The sequence below is a fragment of the Rhinopithecus roxellana genome, chromosome 16 (assembly GCF_007565055.1).
Source record: "Rhinopithecus roxellana isolate Shanxi Qingling chromosome 16, ASM756505v1, whole genome shotgun sequence".
Taxonomy (NCBI): Eukaryota; Metazoa; Chordata; class Mammalia; order Primates; family Cercopithecidae; genus Rhinopithecus; species Rhinopithecus roxellana.
The window spans coordinates 109,099,892-109,114,816 of record NC_044564.1 but is presented as its reverse complement, the minus strand read 5'-3'; the positions used below and the strand labels follow the sequence as shown (position 1 = coordinate 109,114,816).

General features: G+C 38.2%; 1 pseudogene across 1 annotated transcript in view; it reads left to right on the top strand.

Annotated features, from left to right (window-relative positions):
- The window catches only part of LOC104670810, a 44,825-nt pseudogene extending 30,205 nt beyond the window's left edge, over nucleotides 1-14,620 (top strand). Inside the window, exons 3-4 of the transcript XR_004053912.1 lie at nucleotides 9,480-9,534; nucleotides 13,783-14,620. The product of XR_004053912.1 is annotated as a deoxynucleotidyltransferase terminal-interacting protein 2-like (transcript). The remainder of the gene's footprint in view (nucleotides 1-9,479; nucleotides 9,535-13,782) is intronic.
- Nucleotides 14,621-14,925: the final 305 nt, after the last annotated feature.

Below are 14,925 nucleotides of genomic sequence, written 5' to 3'. Positions count from 1 at the left end.
CCTCCTTTGTTTATAAATTACCAAGTGTCAAGTGGTATCTTGATAGCAGTGTGAAAATGAACTAATACAATAACGTTCCTTATTATAGTCAACTAAAGAAAACTTTTGGCCGGGCGCGGTGGCTCAAGCCTGTAATCCCAGCACTTTGGGAGGCCGAGACGGGTGGATCACGAGGTCAGGAGATCGAGACCATCCTGGCTAACACAGTGAAACCCCGTCTCTACTAAAAATACAAAAACTAGCCGGGCGAGGTGGCGGGCGCCTGTAGTCCCAGCTACTCGGGAGGCTGAGGCAGGAGAATGGCGTGAACCCGGGAGGCGGAGCTTGCAGTGAGCTGAGATCCGGCCACTGCACTCCAGTCCGGGCGACAGAGCGAGACTCCGCCTCAAAAAAAAAAAAAAAAAAAAAAAAAAAAAAAAAAAAAAAAAGAAAACTTTTAAATTACAAAGTGACAATTGTGAGCCTGAAGCATTATTTCTAAAATGCTGTTCCTCGGAGCAGTATTTTGCTATTAGCATATTACAGTTATAGTCTGAAATTTACATTCTAAAAACATTACTTCAAAATTTTTAGAAAAATAAGTCACACACACACACACACACACACTCAATAATTACCATTAGTTCCTAAAAACAATAGATGAATAAACATGAGACCTACCAAGTAGCTCAATCGTTCTTTATGGTTTTGAAATTTTACAGATTAATTTTTTATTTTCTCGTATGTGAGCTATTGCTTTGTGTTATTTCTCTGTACTCTGTAACGTAAAATACCAAGCCTTAAATTTTCTCACTGTGTAGTAGATACATTCCTAATTCACTTGTTACCATTTACAGTTAACATAAAACATGGAACATAAACACATTAAATATGTGAGAATGGTAAGGATTTAGGGAAACAGGAACTCTCATTGGTAGAGAGAGTCAACTGGCACTTCTCAGGAAGAAACATTTTAATATTTAGTAAGAAGCTACAAAACTGTTTATCCCTTGGACTTCCACTGCTAGGATTCTATTCTAATTGAATAACCAAATATCTAAAAAAGATTTATGTGTAAGAAATACATAAGAATGTTTATCCCATCAATGTTTACAGAGTGAAAAATCAGAAACATTATACTTTTCCAGCAGTTAGGGAATGGGTGCATAAAATATGGTACATGCTTAAGAAAGAAAACACTACAACTTTTTTTTTTTTTTGAGACCGTCTCACTCTGTTCTCCAGGGTGGAGTATAAGTAGTATGATCATGGCTCACTGCAGCCTTGACCTCTCAGGCTCAAGTGATCCTCCTACTTCAGCCTCCCAAATAGTTGGTACTTTACAGGTATATCCCACCATACTCCACTAATTTTATATTTTATTTTTTGTAGAGACAGGTCTCACTCTATTGCCCAGCCTGGTGGTCTTGAACTTTTGGACTCAAGCAATCCTCCCACCTGGGCCTTCCAGAGGCATGCAATTACAGGTATGAGCCACCGTGTCTGGCCTACAACTTTTAAAAACAGTGTTTTTAAAGAATATTTGAGGATATGGGGAAATCTTCCGTGGAAAAAGTTAATAAGGGCAATTTTCTTTTTGTAGAAATATTCCAGCTAATACATGAAGAGGGAATGATAGAATTAAAATATCACCACTTTGCAACCCTTAGTAAACCAAACGGGTCTGGGCAATGACCATCAATAGCTTCTTAAATCACAAAAAGTCAAGCAGACATTATAAACCTTCTTATTAAAATACACAATATACTTTTTAAAAAGCCTTGCCCCCCCCCCACCAAAAAATAAAAATCAAAACTGAACCTAATCAAGCTGAGATCTAACTACAATTTATGGAAATTAAGGGCAGGAGAGCATATTAAACTACACTGTGGCAAAGCAGTCAGTAAAATCTGGATGTAGGAAACTCAACAAGACAACCTGATTTGTGTTAAAAAGTCATTTTGAAGGAATAAAAAGAGATTGAATAGGAAGCAACAGATGAAGAGAATCTTAAGTGATTGATATATCAATGAATTATTAATATAATGTATAGACTTTCTAAGAATTCTGATTCAAACAAAGAAATTGTAAATATATGTATTTATACAGAAAAAATTATTCATGACACTTTTTTTTAAAGACAGAGTCTTGCTCTGTCGCCCAGGCTGGAGTGCAGTGGCACAGTCTCGGCTCACTGCAACCTCCACCTCCTGGTTCAAGCAATTCTCCTGCCTCCTGGGTTCAAGCGATTCTCCTGCCTCAGCCTCCAGAGTAACTGGGACTACAGGCACGTGCCATCACCCCCAACTAATTTTTTGTATTTTTAGTAGAGACAGGATTTCACCATGTTAGCCAGGATGGTCTCGATCTCCTGACCGTGTGATCCGCTGGCCTTGGCCTCCCGAAGTGCTGGGATTATAAGCGTGAGCCACCATGTCCAGCCCATGACACTTATTAAAGATGATAAGGCAAACTTTATTCAAGGGTGACCATGGCGATAGGTATAGGGTCCACTGCGGCAAGGTCTTGCATTAGAGGAGAGAGATTACACTTGACTCTGACTGCAGCAAGGACAAGTGGGGATTTATAACCAAAGATCAGGGTGGGGTCAGTGGATGGAAAATTACTAAGAAGAAACCGCAAGGAAAAGAAGTTTCTGGCTAAATAGACTTTACAGGATTTTTGCTGAAGGCTGTCCACGGTGATATCAGGAGTGGTCACATACCAAGGGTGAGGAATTTTTGATGAACTGACTTTGTAGGATTCTTGCTCCAACCGGCTTCTACGCGGAGAGAGAGGGAAGCCCAAGTTTAGGCTTGGGAAGCCCAGAAAGGACTCAGGAGGCTGACTGAAGTTTTAGTCAAAGAGAGAGTCTTTGTCTTTATGTAAACCTGGGAAATATGAACACTGGATATTTGATAATATTAAGAGATCATGGATAATGATAAAGGTAATTATTTTTTAAAAAGAGCTCCTATTTGTTAGAGATACATACTGAAATATTTGTGGATAAAATAATAATATGAAGTGATGGTTTGAAATGTGCTTCAAATATCCCTGAGGGGAAGGGAACTAGGAGGGGTTTTTAATCATTTCAGGCTGCTATGACAAAGTTCCATAGACTGGGTGACTCAAGCAAACGTTTAGTTTCTCACAGCTCTGGAGGATGGGAAGTGAAAGCTCAAGGTGCCAGAAGATTTCGTGTCTTGTGAGGGTCTTCTTCCAGTTTACGGACAGCCTCCTTCTTACTGTATCCTCACATGACACACACACACACACACACACACACACACACACACACACACACACAGAGAGAGAGAGAGAGAGAGAGAGAGAGAGAGGGAAACTCTAGTCTCCTCCTCTTCTTATAAGGACATTGATCCCATCATGAAGGCCTCACCATCAAGACCTCAGCTAAACCCAGTCACCTCCCAAAGGCCCCACCTCCTAATACTGTCACATTGGGAGTTAGAGCTTCCACATATGAATCTGGGGGAGACACAAACATTCAGTCCTTAACAGTGGAATGGAGATAAAACACGTTTGTCCACAAGCTAGTAATTGCCAAAGCTGGAGGATAGGATTATGAGGGTTCATCCTCTATTTTGTGTGTGGAATTTTCCATAATATAATTTTTTTAATACAAGTAGACTCACAAGAGACTAAGGACATTTCTGGGGCGATATAGATAATAGATATAGATATAGATATACTTTTTTTTTTTTTTTTTTTGAGACGGAGTGTAGTGACGTGATCTCGGCTCATGGCAACTTCTGCCTCCCAGGTTCAAGCGATTCTCCCACCTCAGCCTCCTGAGCAGCTAGGATTACAGGCACTTGCCATCATGCCTGGCTTATTTTTTTGTATTTTTAGTAGAGATGGGGTTTCACCATGTTGGCCAAGCTGGTCTTGAACTCCTGACCTCACGTGATCCGCCTGGGCCATATTTTTTATGCCTTATAATGAATAAACAAATAACCATATGTAATTCTTGTGCTATTGTAAAGACCAATATCAACAAATTCCCTTGATATGGGAATTTGTTGATACTGGTATTTACAATAGCACAAGAATTACAATTATTCAGAATTATTTACAATATGACTTATAAACTGAAGCTCCTTTTCAGGTTATAAGTCCTAAATTTGGATTTGGAAAATATAGCAATTATGCCCTTGGTCCAGAGAAAATACTCGTCTATCCATCTAAGTCTTTGCTGCCAAGGCCTATAAGACTCAGGATATAGGGCAAATCTTCCCTAAATCATTGGCACTGACCCCAGAGGTGTCACATCTAGAGCCTTAAGCAAGATCTTCATCCAGAGATTAGATATGGTCATGTCAAGGAGGAAATATAATTTCTCCTGAACATCGTTAAGTTTGTAATTGGACAGATTATCAAGAGAAAACAAGCAAGTTTATTAACTCCTGCAGTGCACATCATTCAGGGGAAATATCATCAGAAGGTGACTCAAAGCAGTGGCTTAGAATTCTGGCATATATATAAGTTTTAACAACAACAACAACAACAACAAAAAACAATTCAAGAGAAGAGGCAAGACAAAGGAAATTGGTTTAGGCTTCCAAAGGCAGGAAACTATGGGAAGGAAAATATATAGGGAAATTAATGGTAGGTAATGGGTCGTTATTAAGTTTGTTTGAAGATTCCTCTGGTGCTGTCTCTAAGCTGGTAAGAGTTATTTCCAGTGAAGGAGAATGTATATCCTGTTTTTTAGGTGGAAAAGCCAGGAGGATAGAAAGAGCTCTTCCTCTGTTTGCTTAATTGCCTTTAGCTCAAAAATATTGGTGTCAAAGAGGCATGTTTTGGGGCCAGTATTCTGGTTTCTTTCCATTTTTATTTAGTTCTAGTCCATCTTTGAGACAGAGCCTCGCTCTGTCGCCCAGGCTGGAGTGCAGTGACACAATCTCGGCTTACTGCAATCTCTGCCTCCCAGGTTCAAGCGATTCTCCTACCTCAGCCTCACGAGTAGCTTAGAATTCTGGCATATATACATAAGCTTTAACAACAACAACAACAACAAAATAAATAAAATAAAATAAAATAAAAATAAAAACGAATAAATTCAACAGAAGTGACAAGAATTTTTCTTCTAAGTAACTTCAGTCCAAGAAGAGAAATGCAGGGACATTCTGGATTTGTTTCCTCAATGTACTTTTTTTTTTTTTTTTTTTTTTTTGAGACAGAGTCTCGTTCTGTCGCCCAGGCTGGAGTACAGTGGCGCGATCTCGGCTCACTGCAAGCTCCGCCTCCCGGGTTTACGCCATTCTCCTGCCTCAGCCTCCCGAGTAGCTGGGACTACAGGCGCCCGCCACCTCGCCCGGCTAGTTTTTTGTATTTTTTTAGTAGAGACGGGGTTTCACCGTGTTAGCCAGGATGGTCTCGATCTCCTGACCTCGTGATCCGCCCATCTCGGCCTCCCAAAGTGCTGGGATTACAGGCTTGAGCCGTCGCGCCTGGCCAATGTACATTTTTTAAACCCCTACTTTTCAATAACATTTAATAATTTAATGCCAAGTTTCTGTGTTAGGTCTTAATGACACAGCCCTCGACCACTAATTGTCTACTGAGAGACATATAAAGTAAAAAGGCAGATCCTGAGTACATTGGTTGTTTTTTTTTTTTTTTCTTTTTGAAGACAGGGTCTCACTCTATCACCCAGAGTGAAATACAGTGGCGTGATCATGGCTTACTGCAGCCTCAACCACCTGGCCTCAAGTAATCCTCCCACCTCCACCTCTCAAAGTGCATGACAAGGTCAATTTTATGTGAAGCAGGAAACTGGTTTATGGTAATCCCTTTTCTACTCATTGCCAGGTTACCTAATTGCTTTAAGAGACAACTAACTCCTTTCCTTCAGGTGTTTATCAAGAAATAGTGAACAGATTTGTGAGAATATATATGTATATATATATATACAGTCAATTAGGGAATTGGTTACAAATTCCTACTCTGAGGATCACCAGATATTTTTTAGTAGAACAATTCCTAGAGTGATGGAATGGGAGTCAACAGTGAAGAGTAGTTAGCCTACAAGTAGAAGTCAATCCTGAAACCAACTATTTGGAAAGTAGATTTGGGGGTCATAAAATTAGCTCAAATGATAGAGATTAGATTTGCTTAGATTTTTTTTACAATTGGTGTGGGTGTCAATAGATTCAGAAAACGCATTGCTATTATCTGAATGTTTGTGTCCCCCCAAAATTCCTGTAATTGAAACCTAATCTCCAATGCAATTGTATTAAGAGATGGGGCCTTTGGGAGGTGATTAAGTCATATGGTTGGAGTCTCATCAACAAGACTAGTGCTCTTATAAAAGAAGTTAGAGGGAGCCATTTTCTCCTCCTACCATGTGAGGACACATAGAAGTTACCATCTATAAAGCAGATAGAGCTCTCATTAGACACTGAATCTGCTGGCATCTTGATCCTGGACTTCGCAACCTTCAGAACTGTGAGTAATAAATTTCTGTTGTTTATAAATTATCTAGTCTAAAGTATTTTGTTCTAGTAGTGGGAATGGACTAAGATATGCCTAGAAGGCAAGAGCATTATGGTACTCTTTCCCTTATTATGAGGATCTTACTACCTTCCATAAGGAAATTTAATCATTTGTCTTGCAGTGGTGGGGATGGAAGGTAATGTTTTACATTTTTGCTTCTATGTGCATAAAATATGTCTGAATGGATACACATGAGCCTTGAAACATTGCTTTCAGGAAGGGGGATTAGGTGGCTGGGAGAAAGCGGTAGAAAGGAGATTTTCCCTTATGAATACTTTGTACCTTTAAAAGTTTGAACCATATGAATGTATTACCTTGTAAAATTGATTGGTTGGGCGCCATGGCTCACGCTTATAATCTAGCACCTTGGGAGGCTGAGGCAGGCTGATTACCTGAGGTCAGGAGTTCGAGACCAGCCTGGCCAACATGGTGAAACCCTGTCTCTACTAAAAATACAAAAATCAGCCAGGCATGGTGGTGGGCGCCAGTAATCCCAGTTACTTGGGAGGCTGAGGCAGGAGAATCGCTTGAACCTGGGAGGCAGAGGTTACAGTGAGCCAAGATCACACCATTGCACTCCAGCCTGGGCAACAAGAGCAAAACTCTGTCTCAAAAAATAATAATAACAATTAATTAAGACTAAAATGGGGAAAATATGCTTAAAAAGAGGTGGTAAGGAGATTAGCACCACAAAAATAATTTGCTCTAATAAAAAATGAAAACTAAGGCAAATCACTTTGTTAAGAATCCAAAGAGCCATTATAAGTGAATATAACACGTTCCAGATTTTATTTTGCTACAAAGAACTTTACGGGTAAAACTGGCGCGTTCTGAATACAGTCTATAGGTTAGATGATAGTATTTTAATGTTAATTTTCTGATTTTAATAATTGTACTGTGGTTATATAAAAGTCTGTTTTTAATAAATATACACCAAAGTATTTAGAGGTAAAGGAGTTTCATGCATGTAACTTACTCAAAAAGTAAGTTTATGGGAGAATATCTAGAGAGACAGAGAAAAATAATAACAAAAGCAAGCGTGGTAAAATGTTAACATTTGTTAACAAGGAGGAGAAGAACCTGGAACCCTCATACATCAGTGGTAGCAGTAAAAATATATATCATTATGATTATTTTTAAAAGCAGACAATTTCCTATAATTAAATGCATTGCTACCAAGTGACCTAGCAATTACACTTCTAGGTATTTACCCAAGATAAATGAAAGCATATATACAGTATTCTCAGTGCTAATGACTCTCAGCTTTTGGTGTACATAATAATCATCTGGAGTTATGTTAAAAATGCAAACTTGGATGGATATGGTGGCTCACACTTATAATCTTAGCACTTTGAGAGGCTGAGGCAGGAGGATTGCTTGAGTCCAGAATGTCAAGACAGCAGTGAGCCATGATAGCACCACTGAACTCCAGCCTGGGCAATGGAGGAAGACCTTATCTTCAGGGAAAAAAAAAAAAAAAAAAAAAAAAAAAAAGCAAACTCTGGTTCAGCAGGTTTGAATTAAGTCCCTTAAATCTTCATTTTTAACAAGAACTTCAGGTGGTTCTGATGCAATTAGCTCATAGACCACATTTTGGAAAGATTGTTTTATGATGTGGATATTTCTCCTCCACCCTCCCATAATTTCACACCATCTACCACATTGCTTTAGGACTCAAATTAGGGTAACTGATGTTATCTGTTCCTCCGACATTTCCCAATGTGTGTATAATAATATCTAAAGATCTTTAAGATAATTCAGCATAACAAAAATAAAAATTGACAAGTGGACCTAATTAAAGAGCACCACAAAAGAAACTATCAACAGAGTAAACAGACAACCTATAGAATAGGAGAAAATATTACCAAGCTATGCATTTGACAAAGATCTAATATCCAGAATCTAGAGGGAATTTAAATAATTCAGCCAGGCACCATATCTCACCCCTGTTGTCTCAGCACTTTGTGAGGCTGAGGTGGGTGGATCATTGAGCCCAGGATTCTGAGACCTTCCTGGGCAACATGGTGAAATCTCACTTCTACCAAAAAAAAAAAAAAAAAATTCAAAAATTAGCTGAGGGCCAGGCGCAGTGGCTCAAGCTTGTAATCCCAGCACTTGAGGAGGTCGAGGCAGGCGGATCACCTGAGAGCAGGAGTTCAAAACCAGCCTGACCAACATGGTGAAACCCTTTCTCTACTAAAAACACAAAAAATTAGCTGGGCATGGTGGTGCACACCTGTAGTCCCAGCTACTTGGGAGGCTAAGGCGGGATAATCACTTGAATCCGGGAGGTGGAGGTTGCCAGGAGTTCAAGACCAGCTTGGGCAGCATAGCAAGACCCCATCTTTAAAAAAAAAAAAATTAGCTGAGCGTAGTGGTATACGCCTGTAGTCCTAGCTCCTTGGGAGGTGGAGGCAGGAGTATCACTTGAGCCCAGGAGTTTGAGGCTGCAGTGAGCTATAACTGCACCACTACACTCCAGCCTAAGTGGAAGAGTCAGATTTATCTCTAAAAAATAATGAACAAACAAATACATCAATGAATAAATTCAATTTACCTTCAGTCTTAAAATCCTAAAGTCTTAAAATCCTGTCTTCAGCTTTACAATCCTTTCTTTTTAACTGTCATATCCCTACTTGAAACCAGTATATGTTGTTTTTGTACTTTTTTAAAAAAAGGAACCTTATTTCCCTTATTTACAATTTGTAATTGGTCCCTCCATCACCACCACCACTTACACACATGTAAATTCAACCTCACGATGTGATCATCTCCATTAATTATACAATTGTACAAAACCAGAATTAGGAATAAAAACATTTCCTTTTGAATACTCAGACAAAATATTGATTATATTGTGAGATAGAAGATTTTCTCAGAACTGCCAAGGTTTTATAAAAAGATCATATTTCTAATTTATGAACCTTAATAGCTTTTTTATTTTGCTATCACCAAACCTAAATTTTATATTTTGATTCTAGTTTTAGTGTGGACCTCAGAGAACAGAAAGCCCAAATGCTCTCATTTGTCATCACTGTATATAGGAAAGGACACACAAAAACTTCTAGCAAAATACATTTTTAAGTTTAGTAAATATAATGTATATACGATATGTATATTTGCTATATATACACTATATGGTATATATTTACTAAACTTAAAAAATATATAACTATGTATTATATATTTATATACTATATATAGTATACATGTATTTATCTACTATGTATTTAGTATATATATGCGCTAAATATACTATATATAGCAAATATATAGTATATATAGTATATATACACTATGTACTACATATAAATATATATTTACTAAAGTGTTTTTTTTTTGTTTTTTGTTTTTTTTTTTTTGAGATGGAGTTTTTTGCTCTTGTTGCCCAGGCTGGAGTGCAGTGGCATGATCTTCGCTCACCACAACCTCTGCCTCTTGAGTTCAATCTATTCTCCTTCCTCAGCCTCCCGAGTAGCTGGGATTACAGGCATGTGCCACCACACCTGGCTAATTTTGTATTTTTAGTAGAGGTGGGGTTTCTCCATGTTAGTCAAGCTGGTCTCAAACTCCCGAACTCAGGTGATCTGCCCACCCCAGCTTCCCAAAGTGCTGGGATTACAGGCATGAGCCACCGTGCCCGGCCTATATTTACTAAACTTAAAAATATATAACATATGCTATATATGTTGTGTATATATAATATACATAATGTACTAAGTATATGGTATATAAATATATTATGCTATATATAGTATAAATATATAGTACATATATATTTCATATATAAATATATTTATACTACATAGTAAATATATATTTTACTATGTACTTATAGTAAAATATATATTATACTATATAATTTAGTATATATTTGCCATATATATACACATAAACATACTTATACACACATTCACACACTCACAAGTTTATGCACATTTATATCAGTTGTGATCTAAAGCTAAAAAAAAAATTTCAAACAAGGAATTTCAAAAATTCCCTGGCCCACCAAACTATCCTTGAAAAACCCTAGCCTCTGAATTTTGGGGGAGACTGATTGGAGTGATGATAAACTCTGGTCCCCATTCAACCAGCTCTGTGTCAATTAAACTTTTTCTCTATTGCAATTCCCCTGGCTTGATAAATCAGCTCTTTCTGGGTAGTGGGCAAAATGAACCCATCGGGTGGTTACAGATTAATGGGTTAATAGATTAATAAGTTTTATAGGAAGAAGAAGAGAGACCTGGGCTAGCATGTTAACACACTCAGCCCCCTCCGCATATAATACCTTGCCTTGCCTCAGGACTCTTCAGAGAGTCTCCACCAGTAAGAAGGCTTTCACCAGATGTTTCCCTTCCTGCTTGGACTTCCCAGCCTCCAGACCTGTAAGAAATACATTTCATTTCTTATAGATTACCCACTTTCAGGTATTTTGTTATAAGCAACAGAAAATGGACTAAGCCAAGCAGTAAACCAGATGTTTGAAGTTGAGAGAAGACCTAAGAGTACTGTTATCCTACTCTATGCAACAGCTGTTCTTCAGTTATCCTTTCTCCTTTGGAATCATCCATGACCCAGGATGGAAATATACACCTAAGCATCCAAAGCTCTGAAAAATAACCAGGATATTTAGGAAGAGCAAAGGGCACAAGTGCCAGATTATTAAAATTATCTATTTAGGGCAATCATTTTCATTTATACAGTAGAGTGAAGTAACTAGATTATGTAAAATAGATAGATAATGTAGTTAAAATATATACTCCCTATAAGTAAAAGCTTTACCTGAAGAGGTAGTATGTAATGAATGAAAGTGTCTCAGAGGCGTTTGAACCAGAGCAACTCCACCTTAATTAGGAGCTGGGTAAAATGAGGCTGAAACCTACTGGGCTCCATTCCCAGATAGTTAAGGCATTCTAAGTCACAGGATGAGATAGGAGGTCAGCACAAAATACAGGTCATAAAGACCTTGCTGATAAAACAGTTGCAGTAAAGAAGTCAGCCCAAACCCACCAAAACCAAGATGGTGACGAGAGTGACCTTTGGTCGTCCTCACTGCTACACTCCCACCAGCACCGTGACAGTTTACAAATGCCATGGCAATGTCAGGAAGTTACCCTATATGGTCTAAAAAGGGGAGGCATGAATAATCGACCCCTAGTTTAGCATAGCATCAAGAAAAAAACTGTTAAAATGGGCAATCAGCAGCTCTCGGGGCTGCTCTGTTTATGGAGTAGCCATTCTTTTATTCCTTTACTTTCTTAATAAACTTGCTTTCACTTTACTGTATGGACTCACCCTGAATTCTTTCTTGCGTGAAATCCAAGTACCCTCTGGTGGGGTCTGGATTGGTACCCCTTTCCTGTAACAAAAGCAGTACTAGTGGAAGGCTACCAGATAAAATTCCCTGAATCACAGTTTGAAAGTTGTGTGATCTTGGGCAAATTATTTCATATTTCTGTACTTTCGTTTTCTCATTTATAAAATTTGGGTGATACTAATGCCTATTTTATTGGGTCCTGGTGAGGATGACAGGGGAGAGAAAAAGAGAGAGAATTATTAGGCACAGCCTCTGTCATGTAATATGACACCAAATGGTAGCAAGGAGGAAGAGTAACAGAAACTCTGATAATCTTATATTTTGCTTACATTTTATGGTTAGGACTATAAAATGGTATGTACACTTTTGACAGCTGTTCTTCAGTTTCTAATCAACTAGATCCAGCAATCCACTACTAGGCATTTACCCAAGATAAATAAAAAATTAAATTTACAAGTTCTGTTCAGAAGTATTCATAGCATCTTTGTTCATAACCAGAAACAACCCAAATGTTCATCAACAGGAAAACTAATCAACAAATTGTGGTATGTTCACACAATGGAATACTACTCAGCAATATAAAAGAATGAACAACTGAAACACACAACAATGTGGAAAAATATCACAGACATGATTTTGATCAAAAGAAGTGAGATACTAAAGAATACATACTGTATGTTTCCATTTATATGAATTTAAAGAATACGCAAAACTAATTTTTTTTTTTTTTTTTTTTTTTTTTGAGATGGAATCTCACACTGTCACCCGGGCTGGAGTGCAGTGGCGCGATCTTGGCTCACTGCTACCCCTGCCTCATGGGTTCAAGTGATTCTCCTGCCTCAGCCTCCCAAGTAGCTGGGACTACAGGCATGCATCACCACGCCTGGCTAATTTTTTGTATTTATAATAGAGACAGGGTTTCGCCGTGTTGGCCAGGCTGGTCTCAAACTCCTGACCTCAGGTGATCCACCCGCCTCGGCCTCCCAAAGTGCTGAGATTACAGGCATGAATGAGCCACCATGCCCGGCCCATCTCATTTATGGTTAAATTTACTTATTTGGTGTTTATTGATCATTTAGTTTATGCCAACAATTTTTACATATACTTTGCTACATGTACTTTCATATATTCTTATAATGATTCTATGATTTAGGCATTATTATTATACAGCAATATATGATACATGGCTAAGAGAGTTTAAGTATCTTAACCAAGACCACACAACTAGTAAGTGATGTTGCTGGGTTTGAGGTCTTTTCACTTACAATGCTATCTTGTCCTTACTGCAGACTGAGTTTGCAAATCAATCTCATAACTAGAACAAATAATGTTAATTGGAGTTTATTATTATTATTTACTCAAGCAAACTTTTTAACATAATTTCAGATTCGTGGCCTACACAACTGTGAGAGAATAAATGAGTATTGCTTTAAGCCACTATATTTGTGGTATCTTGTTACACCAGCAATAGGAACATAATACAGGTATCTTGCTCTTCTCCAAACTAGGCACCAACCACTGCCAAAGCATTTTCCATGAAGGATGCTATGGGCACCCCCAAATATGTAATACTATACGATGCCCACATTAGATGTTAAATATGCTTTTCAAAAATAAAATTAATGTTTTACTGAAGGATAGATAGGTGACTAGGTGTAGAAAGCCATTCAAGCGACTGAAACTACAGGAAGTTTGTTTTGAGGATAAAGAGGGAAATCTCATGGACCACCAAGCACAGATAATGAACTTTGTCACTACATGAAAGAAACGGGATCAGATAGCATTTACAGAAAAGGTTTCACACACAGCTTCAAGCAGGAACTGAATGAGAATAAATATAAAAATAGATAATACCAACAAACTAGTTAAAATTAAATGCTCCATTTCCCCACACACACACTGCACATTCATGGGTTATTTGATAACATCTTCTAAACATCTGGTTATGTAAAAACTATGCCATTTAGGATTTTAAATGTAAAACTTTTTACTTGGAAGAGGAAGACAAGGCAAGTGAGGTTGCCATTGAGGAAGAAAAAGAAGAAGAGGATGAAAAAAAGAAGATTCATCAGACCACGACGAAAATGAAGATGAGTTTAGTGGTGAAGAAAACCTACTAAATAGCACAAAGGCTAAACTTCTAAAGTTGACAAGCAGCAGCATAGACCCTGGTCTGAGTATGAAGCAGTTGGGTGGTTTGTATGTTCATTTCAATGCAGATAAACTACAGTCTAACAAGAAAACCCTAACACAGATCAAGGAGAAAAAGAAAAATGAGCTTCTGCAGAAAGCTGTCATTACATCTGATTTTGAAAAACACTACTGTGTTCCACCATATAGTGAATCAAAGTATCAACTTCAGAAAAAACGTAGAAAAGAAGGACAAAAAACAGCAGGGGATGGCTGGTTTGGTATGAAAGCTCCAGAAATGGCAAATGAACTGAAAAATGATCTCAAAGCACTGAAGATGAGAGCCAGCATGGACCCGAAAAGATTTTACAAGAAAAATGATAGAGATGGCTTCCCCAAGTACTTCCAAATTGGAACCCTTGTTGACAATCCAGCTGATTTCTACCATTCACGAAATTCCCAAGAAGCAAAGGAAAAGAACTATTACGGAAGAACTGCTGGATGATTCTGAGTTCAGAAGATACAACCGAAGGAAGTACTCAGAGATCATGGCTGAAAAAGCATCAAATGCAGCAGGAAAAAAGTTCCGAAAGAAGAAGAAATTTCGCAATTAAGATTTACCAAGCAAACTGCAACATTTTACATCACCCCTTTATTTACTTATTAAAGACGTTTTGAAAAGTAAAAAAAAAAAGAAAAAAGAAATATCTAGAGTGGCCACACTTGGGGGAAACAGGGAGAAGGGGTACGGAGAAGTACTTTTTGTTTTTGTTTTTGTTTTTTGAGGTAAAGTGTCACTGTCTCCCGGCTAGAGAGCAATGGCATGATCTCGGCTCACAGCAGCCTCTGCCTCCCGGGTTCAAGTGATTCTGCTACCTCAGCCTCCTGAGTAGCTGGGATTACAGGTGCGTGCCACCACACACAGCTAATTTTTAATTTTTAGTAGAGATGGGGTTTCACCATGTTGGCCAGGCTGGTCT